This window comes from Sapajus apella, unplaced genomic scaffold (assembly GCF_009761245.1).
Source record: "Sapajus apella isolate SASKATOON/1434 unplaced genomic scaffold, GSC_monkey_1.0 scaffold132, whole genome shotgun sequence".
Lineage (NCBI taxonomy): Eukaryota > Metazoa > Chordata > Mammalia > Primates > Cebidae > Sapajus > Sapajus apella.
Window position 1 is genome coordinate 486,719 of NW_022437072.1, and position 16,949 is coordinate 503,667.

General features: G+C 39.3%; 1 long non-coding RNA gene across 1 annotated transcript; it reads right to left on the reverse strand.

Moving 5' to 3' along the window:
* Positions 1-10,065: 10,065 nt before the first annotated feature.
* Positions 10,066-16,175, reverse strand: LOC116539747. Its single transcript, XR_004264167.1, has 2 exons — positions 15,960-16,175; positions 10,066-11,461 (listed from the first exon to the last, which is right to left on the reverse strand). It is a non-coding gene; the product is annotated as an uncharacterized LOC116539747 (long non-coding RNA).
* Between the last annotated feature and the right edge of the window lie 774 nt (positions 16,176-16,949).

Consider the following 16,949-nt stretch of genomic DNA (forward strand, 5'->3'; position numbering starts at 1 on the left):
TAATGTAATGTAAAATACTTGAAAAGATAATTTTTCTTTTTATTGTCACTTTTTCCTTTTGTTTTCTTTTCTTTTTTTTTCTTTCTCTTGTTTTGGAGATGGAGTCTCACTCTGTTGCCCAGGCTGGAGTGCAATGGTGTGATCTTGACTAACCGCGACCTTCACCTTCCGGGTTCAAGTGATTCTCCTGCCTATCTCCCAAGTAGCTGGGACTACAGGCACACACCACCACCCCCAGCTTTTTTGTGTATTTTTAGTAGAGACAGGGTTTCACCATGTCACCCAGGCTGGTCTCAACTTCTGACCTCAAGCAATACACCTGCCTTGGCCTTTCAAAGTGCTGGGATTACAGGCATGCGCCTCCATGCCCAGCCTATTGTCATTTTTTGTTACGATGTGATTGTTTCATTAGATCATTCACAGAATATAATTAGAGCTAGTGATATTTACTTTTTAAAAAATTTGATCCAACTGAACAATCTGATTTTCAGTTCACGGGCTATGTTCTGCTGTGATAAAGCAACGGCAGTAAACAATAGGCTAAAAACCAAAAATGTGTTTTACAATTTACTGTTCTCAAACTGATTCTGAAGTACTTTCCAGTATCCTTATTCCGGAAGGCTGTGAATCTACGGAGGTGAAAATGTGGACGATGATGTCTCATAAAAATTGCATATTTACCCATTTAGCCTACATCGAATAAAGTTCAAGTTTCTTTGTTTCTGTGTGCAAACATGGGCTGTATTCTACCAGTAGGAATCTTTGACAGTTTATTGTTGAAAATAAGAATGTATAAAATTTGTGAGGGAAAAATATAGTAAAAGGTGGTTTAAAATGCCATCAATATAAATTACTTTTATATAGCTATAGAATTTTTTCAAGACCAGGATAAAAACATCTATACAACAAAAATTACCAGTCACAGAAATAATTCTATCCTTTTTGTTGGGAACAATATCTTGAAGCTAAAACTGTATCATCCTAATAGCAAAATGTCGTATCTTACTATATGCCTAACCTAAATGAAACCTTTCTACAAAAAATAGACAAAATACAGAACCTTCTATGGATATTGGTATATAGTCCTCAGTGACTCCTCTACTTTGAATCTGAAAAGGACAAAAAGAAAAAGACAGAAAGAGGTGGGGGGAAGGGAAAGGAAAAGGGAGATGGGAAGAGGGAGGGAGAGAAGAAGGGAGGACAGGAGGGAGGGAGAGAAGAAGGGAGGACAGGAGGGAGGGAGAGAAGAAGGGAGGACAGGAGGGAGGGAGAGAAGAAGGGAGGACAGGAGGAAGGGAGAGAAGAAGACGACAGAAAAGAAAAAGGAAAAAGCATCGGTGAAGCATTTTAATATAACTCATTTGATCATTTGAATGACTGCAGTGTCATACTTTTAATATTTTACCTTCTCAAATTGAAATTTTAAGCCAAAAAACTATTTTACTACAATTTAGAGCTGGCTATATACGTTCACTATAAAACACCCGTAACTTCCATAATGATAGATTAGGCTGGGAATGTCACTCTAAGTCCAATAGAACCAAATTTAGAAACCTATGGGAATCATGCCTTAATTTGGAATATTGCCCCCATTTAGGAAGATCTACATGGTACACTTGATGACTGAGAAAGGAGTCAAGCTGTAGGAGTAGGGAGTTGATTTATTTGAATAAGAAGAAACAGTGTATTGTAAGCAAATTGTTTTAATTTAGAAAACTTTGTGGGTTATGTTTGTTATATTTTAGAATTTAATGCTTACATCCTCTTCCCTCCCTCTCCGGTCAAACTCTGAAGCATGCTCAGATGTCTTGGAGCCACCTAGCTGAGTATGATAAATTCAAATATTTTAGGGAGCATTTCAAATGAACACTGTATGTCACTCAAAAGAGAAAAACCAGCCCTCTGCGCTTCGCAAACAAAAACTGTAAGACTTCCTGGAAGATTTCTTTAGAAAAATGTTATTCAAATAATACATTATGATAGACATTGGCTTTGTTCATCCAGGAAAAGTACTGGATGTGTTTTTGTTCTATGTTTAACTTTCACTTTTACTTTTACTTGTTATAATATTAGCTGGGTTATTTTGTCCTTTATTTTTTTCTTTTTTTTTTTTTTTACAGAGAAGGGACGTTAGGGTGGATCTTGAAGAACAAATATAAACCCATTAGGGAGAAAAGAGGTGAGAACTTTTGAGATGCAGGGAATAGTCTGAAAAAGTCAGGAAATTAGGGGGAAAAAATACTGTGTTCAGCAATAGTGATTTATTTAGTTTGACCGGAATATATAGAGAAAGTATAAGAGGTAAAGCTAAAAAGGTGGTTTGGGGCAGATTCAGAGAGACGATACAGTCTACTCCAAAGAGCGTGAATTTTTATCTTTTACATGATAGGTAACCACTGATGTTTTAAACAAAAGTATAAAATCATAATTGTTTCTGAATGTCTACTATGGGACAGACACTGTGCTGGGTACATGTGTTACCTGTTTAATCCACATTAAACTTCCTTGAGATAAGTATTACTAGGCTTATTTTATTGATCCAGAAATGCAGAAACAAGCGGAAAAAAATATCTAACAACATATAACTAGTGGATGGCAGATCTGCGATTGGAACCCAGGTTTGTGTCTTTCCAAAGACTCTCCATCACCTCATATTCTTCATGGAAGGAAGATGATTTCTTTGTGTTTTAAAAAGGGTAATTCTAGATTCTTGCAAAAGAAGACATAATTGAGGAAGGAAAGCCAAATAAGAGGCTGGTTTTGTAGCCCAGCAAATGAGAATCCGAGCCTGAAATAGGGCAGTGATCAAGGCAATGGGAAGGACAGGGAGAACAGACAATACTTGGAGAGTAATTTGCTTCGATGAATAATTAATAGAGAGAAATACAGGATACATCTGAGGTGACTGGGCTGAGCTCCCAAGATTACAGCAATGTCCCTTGCTCTAACACACTGTCGATGAGGTCCTTCCATTACAAATGCTCATTAAACACTTTGGAAATAGGATATGGCAGCACTGGAGGAAGATTAAAGTCTTCCTTAAAGAAACACCTTCAAGAGTTTCCACATGCAAAATAAATTATGCGGTATTTTCAGTAGATGATGGTTTATTCCAATCACCACGTATGTGAAACATTCCGCATGTTTTCTGTCAAAGCTCACTTTTATCTTGGACAAAAGCAGAGGCTTCAAGATACCATCCAGGCTGAGAATAAAAACAAGGATCAAGAGACTCAAAAGAATTGCAGCAAGTAATAGCTCTAAGGTCAAAGCACCTTTTACAGACAGGAAACAAAACCAGAATCTAGGAGTCGGGCCAAGCGATGGGGGAAAAAATAAAGCTGTCAAACACAAACAAAAGCCATCATGGGTATCCACAGCACCAGACAGCGTGGAGGCGTGTGATAGAATCAACAGTGGGGCAGGAGTTCTGTCTCCTCCGGTGGGAGGTGGGTCTTTGTGACCGGTAGAATGATTGCAGTGTTCACTTCTTGACAACAGAGACAAAAATAGGGCTGAGGACTTAGCGTGGCCAGTCGCTCTTCTGGCAGATTTTTTCAGTTCAATCATCCTTGCCTTAACTCCTCAAAATGAGCAGAGGTGATTTTTTATCCTTCATTTTTGCATCGAGAAAAACAGCTGGAATGATGTAACTGTCAGATATTCTCCCATCCCCCTAAACTATACGCTGCTAGTCTAGTCAAACCAGAAAGTGAAAAATTCAGTAGGCTTGGTTTAAGTCAGTAGGATCAACACATTTTGCTCTGGTTTCATCTTTTATCCTCTGCCTTGTAACCCTCAGCATGAATTAGCTATAAAAACAGATTGTACTCCTAGCCTAGTGCTGATCTCTTAAATCAGCCAGTTAATGTGAGAAATGACCCACTATGAAGAAGTAATAGGTAGAACATGTTCCCATGGGAAAAGCTAAATAAGATGCCTCCAAAAATGTTTATTTGGCATAATTTTGACTACATTGGTTACAATTTATACTGTCTATAGGAAGTACTAAAGTAGTCTAGAAAAGAGTCTAATCATTAATCAATAAATTAATATATTCACCAATAATGACACTGCTATGTACCATTAGCCTCGCTAGGTGCTAGAGCCATTTAAATGATAAATAATAAGGTAAAAATAAATGCACTGTGCTCTTGGGAAGAAGGGTGCGAATGAATTGCAGTAAAATCGACTATAAGCATTATAACAGAGGTATAAACGAGAGACAAGTACGATTCCTGATAGGTGGCCTGCCTAGGGGCTCTCTTCAGGTCCCTGGGAAAAAGTCAGATGGGGCTGGTGGCCCTTCCTCCCCAGAGTGGGAGATACTGTGCACATATGCATTGTATGCAACCTCCCTGGGCATCAAGTCACATCGAGTTTTTCTCCCCTTGCAAGTCCTCTCTCTGCTACCACCGAATCAGCTGGATGCTGTTTACTTCCTTCCAAAGATTCTATTTAAAAACAAAAACAAGGGGAGGTGTTTGGGAGCAGCAAGAGCAAGCTAAACCTGCCTCTTCATGGGATGCTATAAAGCTAAGAAACCATGAACATCCCTCCCCTTCTCTTTCCGCTCCTGTGGAATTCTTGGGGTTTATCTCAGACTTTCCTTGTCAGACAGGAAAAATGTGCTGTGACAGCTCAGAGGAGGGAGTAGTTGTTCTGTCCTGGAGGAAGTTTATGGCTTCAGAGAAGTAAGAGGTACACAACACAGTGGATTGAATTCAAAGTATACCAAATTATTTTGTGAACTTCTTGATCACTGAATGAATTGCATGCTCTATAAATCACAAATAAATATAAAACTCTGGTATTACTGGGGCCCAAAAGAGCGGGAATAAGTCTGTCCTACTAATTACGAATACTACTTTGCTCACATCCGTATGTTTTTACTTTAGCTATTGATAATGTCCAAACTTACTCCATTTGTTTGTTTGTTTTAGGAGATGTGGTAGAGACTGTCTATCTGTTCACCAGCCTTAGGCCCTCTCCCTGGCACAGGAAGACTAAATTTCCCAGTCCTTGTTGAAGTAGATGGCAAATATACAAACTTCTATGGATGTTTCTATACAGTTAGTACTTGACTGGATATTTATTTTCCAATAGCTCTTTACCTTAAATTTGTTACTTTATCTCAAATTGTAATTTGATGTTTTACCTTGAATTATTAAAGCTACAAAACTGAGTTCTGTTTGTTGAATGTAAGCAGAAAGAACAGCCACCAGCTCTAGGCTTCGCAATAAGACAACTTAACTGTTCTCTCTTCTGCACTCTCTTCTTTCTAGAAGGAGCACTGCTAGAAGCAAAGAACTTGACATTGCAAAGGCACACGAAGGAATCACCCAGAAAAGCCACGCACCTCACATTGGCATTTTTGTGAGTGATCATAAAAGCCATTGAGAGGTGGGAATTATTTGTTAGTGTCCCTAGGAAATTTTATCTTAATGAATACAAAGACATGGATATAAATTTAAATTTTTTTCAAAAAGAAACAGTTCCTATTTCATCTCTAAAGAGATATGAATCCATCCTGGGGGACCGGGGGGGACCAGGCAATTTTTCTATCACAATGCAGTCTTACTTAGTTCCCATATTAGACAGAGGTTATCTCTCTAACCCTGTGACATTCTGTGAGATACAGCTGACTGGAAAATAAGATATAGGCTATAGATGAGAACAATATGTGAAAAGCTTATTTCAGGCACAACTTAGGAGACAAAATGCCAAAAACAACAAGGAAAAGGGAGGTGAGGGCCAAGAAGCAGGAAAAGAGTAAGTGATGGAAAATTTCACAACTGAGAAAAAACTACATGAAATCAAGTTGGCCACGCAACGTGTATTTTCCATCCAATTGCTTTGACTCAATTTAGGGCAACATCCCATACAGACATAAATGCTTTCAGGTTAAAACTGGCCATCATCAAGTATCAGTCGGAATTCTAAGAAAATGTAATGTGCAGCTCTGTAAAGCATACCTGTGGTTACCCGGGATTCAGACAGGAGATGTGAATTTAGTGCATACCAGAAAAACTAGAGGCACGAACTCACACGGCCAATTTCCCTAAAAGACCACATAACTACGTATGAAATAATTCATCCTATGAGGAGAAAGTTTTGTGATGCACAAATTTGGCCTGAAAACACAGGGACAGAGCTCGCAGAAATACTCCTTTAAGTATGGCTGAGGCCTGACACTCATATTGCACTTTGAGGCCGGACCAGAGTCTGAGGGAGAGGAGGGAGCAATAAAACGTATGACAAACACTAAGGGAGCAAATGTCCTGAATGTCCTGTGAAGCTTTGAGAGCACACGGGAAGAGTGTGTCACTCAGAAGATGGTAGGTCATTCTTCCTACTGGGAGTTACAGTTAAACACTGACAGGACCAAGCCCACTGGATTGAAACTCAGATCAGTCTACAGCTAGGAAGAACACTACAAGTGGCATTTGCCTCATTAGATGTCACCAACACAATTAGCAAACATTTACAGCAGCCTAATTCCTTGTGGAGGAAGGGTGGTCTTAGACGGTCTCCCACGGAATAATGTCCTTCTTCCTACCTAGGTTCTCATTGTTTGAGAAAAACAAGTAAAAGATTAAGGTGGAAGCCAAAATATTACTGATACATGTAGGTCAAAGAACACAGCATTGGGAAAGGGCCAAAGGGGCTTGCCTAATGTAGAATTAGCCCAACTCACTACCCAGTGGCAGGTAATGTTAGCCTGGGGCAAGGTACCCATCTGAGGGGCTTCCCATGTGCAGAGGAGGCAAAGTAAAATTATGCTTCTTCCTAAGAGGAAGAAGGAGGCAGGGGGACTGGCTGAGAGTGACGGGAAACTGGAATGGGGAACAGAAGAGAAAGGCAATGATAACAGCTGTGGCCTCAGTGTTGGTGAAGCTCTTCATTCCACTGACCTCCTGCAAGATTTCCCCAGAAAAGGAGCTCTTCCAGAACCCAACAACAGCTGTTTCCAGATGGATCTGAACTCACTTTATGAAGCAGTCACTTCTAGAAGATACAAAGGGTGGATGGTGGTGTATACTGCAGTACACAATCTCCCGTTAGAACTGAGGTGCTTTACCTCCCAGCACCCAGGAATTCTGGCTGCTAACAGCTCACTGATTAGTTGTACTCCAGGAATTGCGTTTGGCTTACAGACGCTGCCTCACCAGGTTTGCATATCCCCTTTGATGGCAGCCTGCAGTCAAGGACTGCTAAGATCCCAGTCCAAAGATCTAGGCCCCTTGCCTCACTGGGTCAGTTGTGAAGAGTCATTCCAGTTCCAAAGCTCCTGCTACAATCATTTGAGATCTCTGATGCAATACATCATATATTTAAAATTTAATACGCATCTACTTCCAAAACATGAGTTTATCAGGTTATAAACTTAGCATATTGTATAATAAAATAGTTAAAATTAAATAAGCCAAAATTATCTAAATGGGAGATTGTTCATTATTTATAAAAAGTATTTATTCAGGCTATTCTGCAAAAAGGGCACGGGGTGAGGTGCTGTGATCAGTCAGCCACATGTTCTGCTGTCACATGACTACGGTTTGATCCAGAGATGGCATGTGTGCAGCTAAGGGTAGCATAAGAAGAGAAAACGCCCATACAGCATCTACAACTCTAACAGAAATCCTTTCTTTGATTCCAGAACAGCACTATTAGACAGAAAGAGGTGTTACTCTTCCTATTTTGTAGAAAGCAAATTGAGCAAGGTAAAGCAATTTACCCAACTAGCAGAAAATTTACTTTTTAACCTTAAATCCAATTGATTTCTATGGCATTATGACAAATCATTATTTGTCTGGATGATTTATTTGGAGTTGGGGTAAGGAGAAATATAACTGATGCTGATTTGAGTTTAGCGAGACTTACCAGTGATCCAAATTGATGAGGTAATATCTCAGTAATCATCAAAAAGCCTCTAAAGGACATAGATTTTTATACCAGTTAGCCATTTTGAGAATTCGATTCTTCTTGCTTGATATCTTTAATTATCTTTTAAATCATTTTTAAAATAGTCAATATCCCTGGGTTATGCTGGATACAATTGGCTAAATGTATCTTTCAAGCTTTGCAGATTAGAATGATGACTTGGTTATTTGCAGACTCACTCCCTAAGTATTTCCACAATTGTGAAACTGCGACTTCACTGAAGGATGTCTGTTTAATACTAATCAACTCTAAAAATAAAGAACACAGAATTCTTTTTCCAAAATATTGAACTACAAAATTAGGCTTTTGACAAAGACCCTGCAGTGGCTGGTGAATCATCCAATGGCGAAGGCTTACTTGACTTCTCAAGAGAAGTAAAGAAAGAGCATAAAAACAAAGTGGAATAAAGAAAGAAAAGGAATGGCTGCAGGATTGTCTATTCTGGAGTTAGGCTAAGGAGAAACATAACTGATGCCGATTTAAGAGAGAGTTTCCAGAAAGTAGCTGACCAGTGGACCATTACTGAGAGCAAGAAGAGATCCACCTCCCCTGGATAGCTGTGGACAGGCTAAGGATGGGTTTCGGGAGAATCAATGCAAAGAGGAAACGGGGATGTTAAAATTACTGAGGAGCAAGACAGAGACCAGGCCAGGGTCATGGGAAATACCCAAAAGGGGGATGTGATGAGCTGGGAAGCGCACGCTGCCACCAAGGAGCCACCTCGGTGTGAGATGTAAAATTATAGAAACAGAGCACTTGCAGTATCCTTTTAGCTTCTGCTCAGAGATTCGTGGCAAAGTTGTCGAATCCGAAAACTGCCTTATCTCAAAGCTGAGGGGAAATCTCTGGTTCCTGAAGTAACAGTGAGGGAAGGAGAAGAAATAGGAACTGAAACAGCAGAATCAAAAAAAGAAGATGAAGAACCAAAAGGAGTAAAGAAGAAAGCCCAGCAAACGCCTGTATCACGAAAAGTCAAAGGCAAGGTGGACGAAATCAACCTGGTGAATGAAGCAGCACATACGGACGCTGTTTTCCTTTTCCATGCTTTCTTTTCTCTCTGTGTGTGCCTAGACCACCTGGGCTTTCTAAAACACGTGCGCACAACTGTGTGTGTGTGTGTAACTTAATTTTTAGCTTGATATCTTAATAAACTCAATATATGGCTGGCAGCTGGAACCTCGATAGGTGCCCACCCAGCTTCAAGCATGAAGATGATGCCAGTGCCCCAGAGGACGGCCGAGCTGCCCTTCTAGCCTGGGTCCCTGGATGACCTTGGGAAGCAGAGGACGCCTACCTGACCTGTTACTGCCAGGAGATGTTTCACCATTGCCTTTGAAGTCTCTTTGCTACAACCTTTACTCTGGTTAACACAATAACATGCTTCTTCTTATTTTGTTTTCCCTGCATATTAGAAAATAAAACAATCTGCATCTCAAGGACTAATTGCAAAAAGTAGCCACAAGACAGAATATCATTTAATTAGAATACATGGCTGATGGTGATTTAAATTTTTTCATTAAAACACTCAAGATGCAGCTAGAAAATTTCAGAAAATAATAAAGCTGGTTGATTTCTTACCCTCTATTAACTAAGGAAAACTTAAGAAAGAGATAGACAATAGGACCAATATTGATGACCGTGTTTTAAGAAACTATTACTACTCCAGAAAAAGCAACTCCAGAAAAGGATATAATGAGTAGAATGTTTTAGCCTATGTTTGATAATCAGTTATTCTGGTGTGCGTGACTGGTACCTGTGACCACAGTCCAACAAGCTTGAACAGCCTGCACTAGCTCAGTTCTACTGAAATCACGTCCGTTACAATTTAATATGTTTAAAACAGTATTTGTCAATTTTGCAGTGACTTGATAAATAATAACGATAATCCTCCACACTGTCCAGAAGGTCTGGTCTCTCTCCATGGTATCCTACTAAAAAGCATTAGATGGCCTACAGGATTGACAAGTGTTCTAGAAATCAATTTCAGGTGAGCAAAACTACTTAATCCCTCAGCCCCCAGGTCTGGTCAGGTTGGGCATGAGGTACCCCAAATCCCAAGGCTGGCCTACCACCCTTGAGAGTATGCACCACAGTGATAGGAACAAATTTTATCTTTTTTTTATGTTTTAATATGAACCGTGATATGAAAAGAGTAGGAAGATATTGACTTAAGAGTTTTCTAAACATGTCCCCAAATTATTAAGATTTTTTAAATGACTATTTTCATTTTCATACTTTACATCTCCACATCATCTGTCATCCTCAGTGATATACATGTTACCTCTGCCAAATGTCGTATATTTTTAAAAGAAATAAACAGACTAAATGAAAGTTATTATATTTCCCCCCTTTAAATGGCCTCCTCATCATTACTTTGATTTTCCTTCTTTTCTGCATGGGCCATAATGCAACAGAACAGATTTTTCTTTTGACTAAAATTTAAAATGAAAAGCCCTTCACTACTCATTTCCCTTTCAGACCAGCTCACTGAGAACCACACAAAGGGAGATTTTTTTGTGACTCCTCCTGTGGTCAGAATTCAGCCCCTTTCTTTCACATTCTTCTTGTGGTTCAGAGCCTTTTCCTATGACCTGTGGTTTCTGTTTCTCTCATGTGGGTATTTGTTCATCCAGTTTCTGAGGTAGGTTGTTCTATTTCTGCTAGACTCTCTTCCAAAGATTAATCTCCTTGGCCTGGGTAACTTTCCTTTTCCATTTATTAAAAGGAACCCATGTCTCAGCCTCTAGGACATAATTATGACAGAAAAAGTTTCTAATTACAGCAGTTCACATTTATTCCAGGAAGATGCCTGAATTTAACAACTTTGCTTTACTCACATAAAGCAAAAGCTAAATCCATGCTGTTAAGTTGTATCAAAAAAGAATGTCATTGGCAAAATGAAGCATCTTCCTTTAATGCCCTGAAGTCTAAATTGAGAGTATTTACAAAGGTATCTGAGGGCTCCTGACCATACAGAAGGAACATTATTCAGTTAACAAGGATCTATTAAATATCTATTGTACTCCAATTGTGTCTGAGAAAAAATATGAGGCAGGAAAGCATTATAAATGGGCTTTCTGCTTACATGATTTCTCATCTACTCTAGGAGAGGGAAACAAAAGCCCACCCTATTGTATTCCACTATCTGGAATCACAGAATGTCACATCTAGAAAGGAGATCAGAAGTTTTCTAACCTACTTTTCCCATTTGTAGATTATGAAGCCCCAGTGCAAAGAGATTAAATGGTTTATTCTAGGAGACCGAAGTAATAAAGTCACAAAGTTAAAAATAAAAATGAGTAGATAGAGCACGGGAGCCTGCCTCAGATGCAAAAGTTTCATAAGCTGTTCCATGCTGCTTCCCTGACTCTCTTGGTCCATTTATGTAACTGTAACAGAATAGCTGAGACTGGGTCATTCACAATGAACAGAAACTTATCCTTACCGGTCTGGAAGCTGGGAAGTCCAAGATCACGACGTCAGCATCTGGTGAGGGCTTTCTTCCTACATCATCCCATGGCTGAAGGCAGAAAGGCCAGGAGAGGGCAAGGACAAAGGAGAGAGAGAAAACTGAAAAGGGTTAAATTCCCCCTTTTATAACAGACCTACTTTTGCAATAACTACATTAATTAATTCACTCGGCCCTCATGGCCTAATTACCTCTCATTAGGCCCCACCTCCTAAAACTGTTGCTTTGAGGATTAAGTTTCCAACACATGCTTTTGGGAACTCCTATTCAAATCACAGCACTGACTAAAACTGGTACATCAAATCGTACCTTGGCAACTATTTCAGTAATACTTTGGTAATACAATGCTCTAGTCACATTTCAGTAATGCAGTGCTGCAGACTGTTGCCTGCTTTCATTAACTACACTAGAAGAGAGCAGTTTATTGTGTACAGAATTACACATCCACAGCAAAGCTAGGGCTTCCCAAGATTCTCAGGGTGAAAGTGTCAATAACACTCTCTGAAACTGTCGAACAATAACGAACAGAGCCTCCCTGTTAACTAGCTTCTGCATGCCAGCATCAGGTACGCTGCCTTATTCCAATACCTCGTAATAGTCACTAACAGCCAACACGCTGTTCTACTGTGTAGTGTAATTCAGTGAGCTACTGTCCTCAGAGCCAGGAGAAAACCAAAACTCTACCAGACGTTTCTGAGAAAATTGCTGCCAGTAATTTGAATGCGCTGCATCGACTAACGGAATTGAGAAACATTTCTCTTCCCTTTTACTTTTCCCTCATCTTTATTCTACTTTTATATCATTTCTCACCTTTCTCTCTACCTGCCCTTACCCTTAATCAAGACCTACTTTGATTCATCAGAAAAACATTTTTAATTTCCACAGCATTAAATTGTCCACATTTAGAGCATTTAATCATGACTTGTTTTTCAGAATTACTTGTATGATCCCACCTAAGCACTCCAGTGAAAAACTGTCTAGACCTTCCTTTGTGCCCCCACTCCCCCAAACACAGCTTATCACGGCACTGCTAATGTGTATTTGTATAATTTATTTAAATGATACTGCCATGGACTGTAACATCTTTAAAGGCAAAATGTCATATTCATGTTTGCATCTCCACTCTGTATCACTTCTGGCAAATACTCATGTTTGCAGAATGAATGATAATGTCATTCAATTCATCAATAACCTTGAACAATAGTGTTTACCATAATCTTGAGTTGGAAATGTGAAAGGAAGACAAAAACTAAGCAGTCCCTACAGGTAGCTAAAAGAGAGGAGAAAGAGGAAAAAAACATTCTCCTTTGGTTCAGGAGCAGTTTTCCATGGAATAGAAAACATTACGATCTTTACCCGGATATTATATGTTTTTCTGGATGAAAGTCTTATTTTGGGTTGCATTATTTTCATCATTTGCAATGAATATATGCCCTTTTAATGAGGCTCTCTTTGTGTTTAATCCTACTGTTCTCTTGCCGTAATGATCATACATCTGATAGCTTTTCCTCGGAGCAGATTAGATTCATAGGTGACAGAAGGAATACAGGTGGGGAAGAGAAGGTGTTCTGCCTAAGAAAAGGTAAAAATTTGCTATAGAAGTTCTTGAAAGAAATTGATAGCTACCTATGGAGAAAAGAAAGAAGAAAGGAGAGAAAAGGGCCAGAAAGCTCAATAGGTGGAGGGAGGAGGAGGAAGGAGGAGGAGGGGTGGGGAGGAGGAGGGAGGAGGAGGAAGGAGGAGGAGGGGTGGGGAGGAGGAGGGAGGAGGAGGAAGAAGGAGGAGGGGTGGGGAGGAGGAGGGAGGAGGAGGAAGAAGGAGGAGGGGTGGGGAGGAGGAGGGAGAAGGAGGAAGAAGGAGGAGGGGTGGGGAGGAGGAGGGAGGAGGTGGTGCAGTGATGGGGCATGCGTGTGCCTATTGCTTCTTTTGAGGTCATTTGCCTCGTTATAATGTAAAGCTCTTCATTTCACCCACCTTCCAACACACGTACACACAGTTAAGTATACTTCCCTTCATAACATCTACGTCTTTATCTAGGTATCTAAGCAGTGTTTTGTGCGGATGGAGACACGTTCTTTAATTGTCGCTAATAAAGTGAGGAGGAGACTAAGCTTATCTATGTTGAGGTGCTAACGATTAATAAAGCTTCTAATGAAATGGGAAAAAGAAACTTAAGAAGCAGTGGAAACCATGAAATATAAGCTCTCCAGCTCTCCCTCCTTTTTCCCAGGATTTACAGAACACTAGGTATGGTTTTTTATTTACACAGGCTATGAATTGAAGTTTCAGGGTTATTTTTACCTAGGATATAGGCAAGGAGAAAGCCTCAAGAGAAATGAGTCACACATAGTTCCTAAGAACAAATTATGTACTATGAACTGAAATACAATTATTAAAAGGTGGTTCCAGAGAAACATATAGATTGATGCATAGAAATTTTACTAAACTGAACTCAGAACTTTCCTTGACTTTAGATATCTAATCTGTGTTTTCCTCACATTTAAAGACACTTAGAAAATGTATCTAAGAAAAGTTGAAGATGTTTCTGATTGTTTACAACAGACTGTTTCAAGTGATGAACGACAGCGGCTACACTTCAACTACATTTGCGACAAGAACATTTGTTCTCTTTCTTTCAGTAGAGCTTGTGAAGTAGCAGAAAGAAGTGGGAATTAAATCTCAACAAAAGTGGCTTTCTCAGTTGTGTCTTGCGAAGCATGGATGTCCTAGAAGTGTTTCTCATAATACTTCTTGGAAGGATACAATTTTTGATTTCCTGGAAATGAAAGCATCACTTTAAATCTCTCAGAACTCTATGGTTCCTGTTGAATATTTCAGACCCTCAAAATTTGATCTGGAAGTTTAACGTAATCCATAAAAGAATCCCTTTATTGTTTGCAAAAAATTTTTAAACTGTTTGTTTTCTTATTTTGGAAACTTTCTTCGTGTCATAAGTGGTGGCCATGATGGCTAGTCGTAGGTATACGCTTAGCCAGGCCATGGTACAAAGTTACCCTGTCAAATAGGAATCCAGGCATTGTTTTAAAAAGGTATTTTGTAGATCTAGCTCACATCTACAATCAGTTTACCTTAAATAAGAGATCATCCCCAGTAATGTGGGTGAGCCTTACTTTTCCAATCAGTTGAAAGGCCTTAACAGCAAAATTGAGGTTACCCTCAGGAAGAAGAAATTCAGGCTGAAGACTGTCACATCAGCTTCTGCCTGAGTTTACAGCGTGCTTGCTGGTCCTACAGATTTGGACTTGCAAATCCCCACAATCACACAAGTGAATTCCTTGAATATATGTATTTCATAAATATATAAGTAATTGTACATATACAATCATATATATTACATAATGTTTGTACGCTGCGAGTTGTGTTTGTATGGAGAACTCTGACGGATACAGTGGGAAAATAGACTGTCCCATGCTATTGACAATAGGCTTGCCTGATGCTAACAAGAACAGGTGTGAGAGATGGCTATCCTAGCAAAATAATTTGTTAATTTTTTGTAGATAACAGACACATAAAAATATATTCCTGAGCTGAGAAAATAAAAGCCAATTAAAACATGAAATTAAGCAATATGAAAAGACGCTAAAGATAATTTGATTACTACCCCATCTACATCTCAGGACTGAATTTAGCAATAATCATCTTGGAGAAAAACATGCCACTTCATATAATACTAAAACACATGTCTTATTACTCACCCTAAATTATAATCTTCTGGAAGGCAAAGAACACATCTTCATCTTAGAATGCCTTACTCACCATAAGTACACGATAAATGGTTGCTGGATTTAAAAAATGAATAAATTTGTATCCTGAGTGTTAGTTATTCATCACCTACTGACTAGATGCCTCCTATGTCCCAGCACTTTGCTATGTTTTGGGAGCACAGTGGTGCATACATGAAGTCCTCCCCTCGTGAAATCATGCTGTGGCTTATCTGACCTAGTCATTGGCACAGGTACCTAGGGATGGCATTGCCCAAGTATCGTTAACAGGCTGCTGCCTTTAGCAGTTCTCTGCACATCGGGTATGCTAAGTTCAAACAGAAAACTGGTAAAGGGTGTGATGAAGTGATCTTTTCTTAATCAAGGCTGCTGCAGAGTCCGATAATGAGAAGCAGGCAGAGCATGTCTTTTACATATAGGTAACAGAACTGCAACAATAAATAACACTTTTACAGAAAAGCGAAAAAAGAGAAAAAGAGATTATCCAGATTTATGTCAAACTCAGAAATTAGCAGTTCATTCCCCAGAACATTCAGTTTTCCTTCTTAGCTATTATATACTTAAGCTGTTTTGCAGAAACAATATAGAGACAAGCACATGGCAGGAGTGTCAGGCAGACTCAAGCCTAAAGCCCAGCATCACCACCAGTGACTTCAGACAAGTCGCTCCACAAATCTGAACCTCAGGGTTCCCAACTATAAAATGAAAACAATGCCTAACTGCCAGCCTGCGTGTGTATGTGTGTGTGTTCGTGTGACAAATAAAGTTTACATTAAATGGTAATTAGATTTCATATAGTACCTTACATTTTAAGGCTACACAACGTCTGGGATGACAATTTCCTTTAGCAAAGTTACTAGCTCAGAGGCACTTCCCTTCTTGTGATTTTCAGAATGTGCTCCAACCATTAGTTTTTCCAGGGGAAAATCTCCAGTATGTCATGGAAATACTATAAAGAGGAATTTCTCAGAAAAAATATACAAACATAGGTACCAGTAATAGATGAATATACACTCATGAGAATCACAGACTCTCAAACCAGCAGAAAATACTAAAGATCATTTAGGTCTCATTTTATAAAAGTTTTCAAAAGCAAAATAACTTCTTCAAGGGCCCTAAGCAGTTCATGGCATGTGAGGACAACCCATGAGTTTTAGAGATAGACCATGATCTACTACCTGTAATTCATCTCCATACTTTACAATTATGGCTTTCAAAGGGGTAAATGCAATTCCCAAAACAATCACTAATACTTCATTGTCTCCATAAAAATTACAAAGGCAATGCTTTTTCCTCTACGATAACCCACACTTATTCACCGCCATCCCTGTACTCCGACTTTCAGAGACTGTTTCTGTCTCCAGGATGCTGGTCACTACATCAGAGGCACAAGGGGACTGTAAGTGGGTGGCCAATCTGTGTATCATTTACCATGTGTCAGGCTCTGCCTAGGCTTTCTTATTTAATCCTCACCCACAACCCTTTAAAATGTATGCTTTTATTTTCAACACTGTCCATATGGGCTGATTAAGGCTTATCAATATTAGGTAATTTGCTCAGGTTCATACTGCTACTAAGCAGGAAAACAAGATTTAAAGCTATTCTGTCTGACTTCAGAAGCCACAGAGAGACCGAGAGTTTCTTGACATTACAAATTGCTGCATTCTTCGCTTCTATCATATCCTGATGTCCAGGCTTCCCTGCCTAATCCATGATAAACCATATTGACTGCGTGACTTGATTCTCTCGCTGGTTGATTAGAAATTATAGTCACACAAACCAAAAGAAGAAACCAG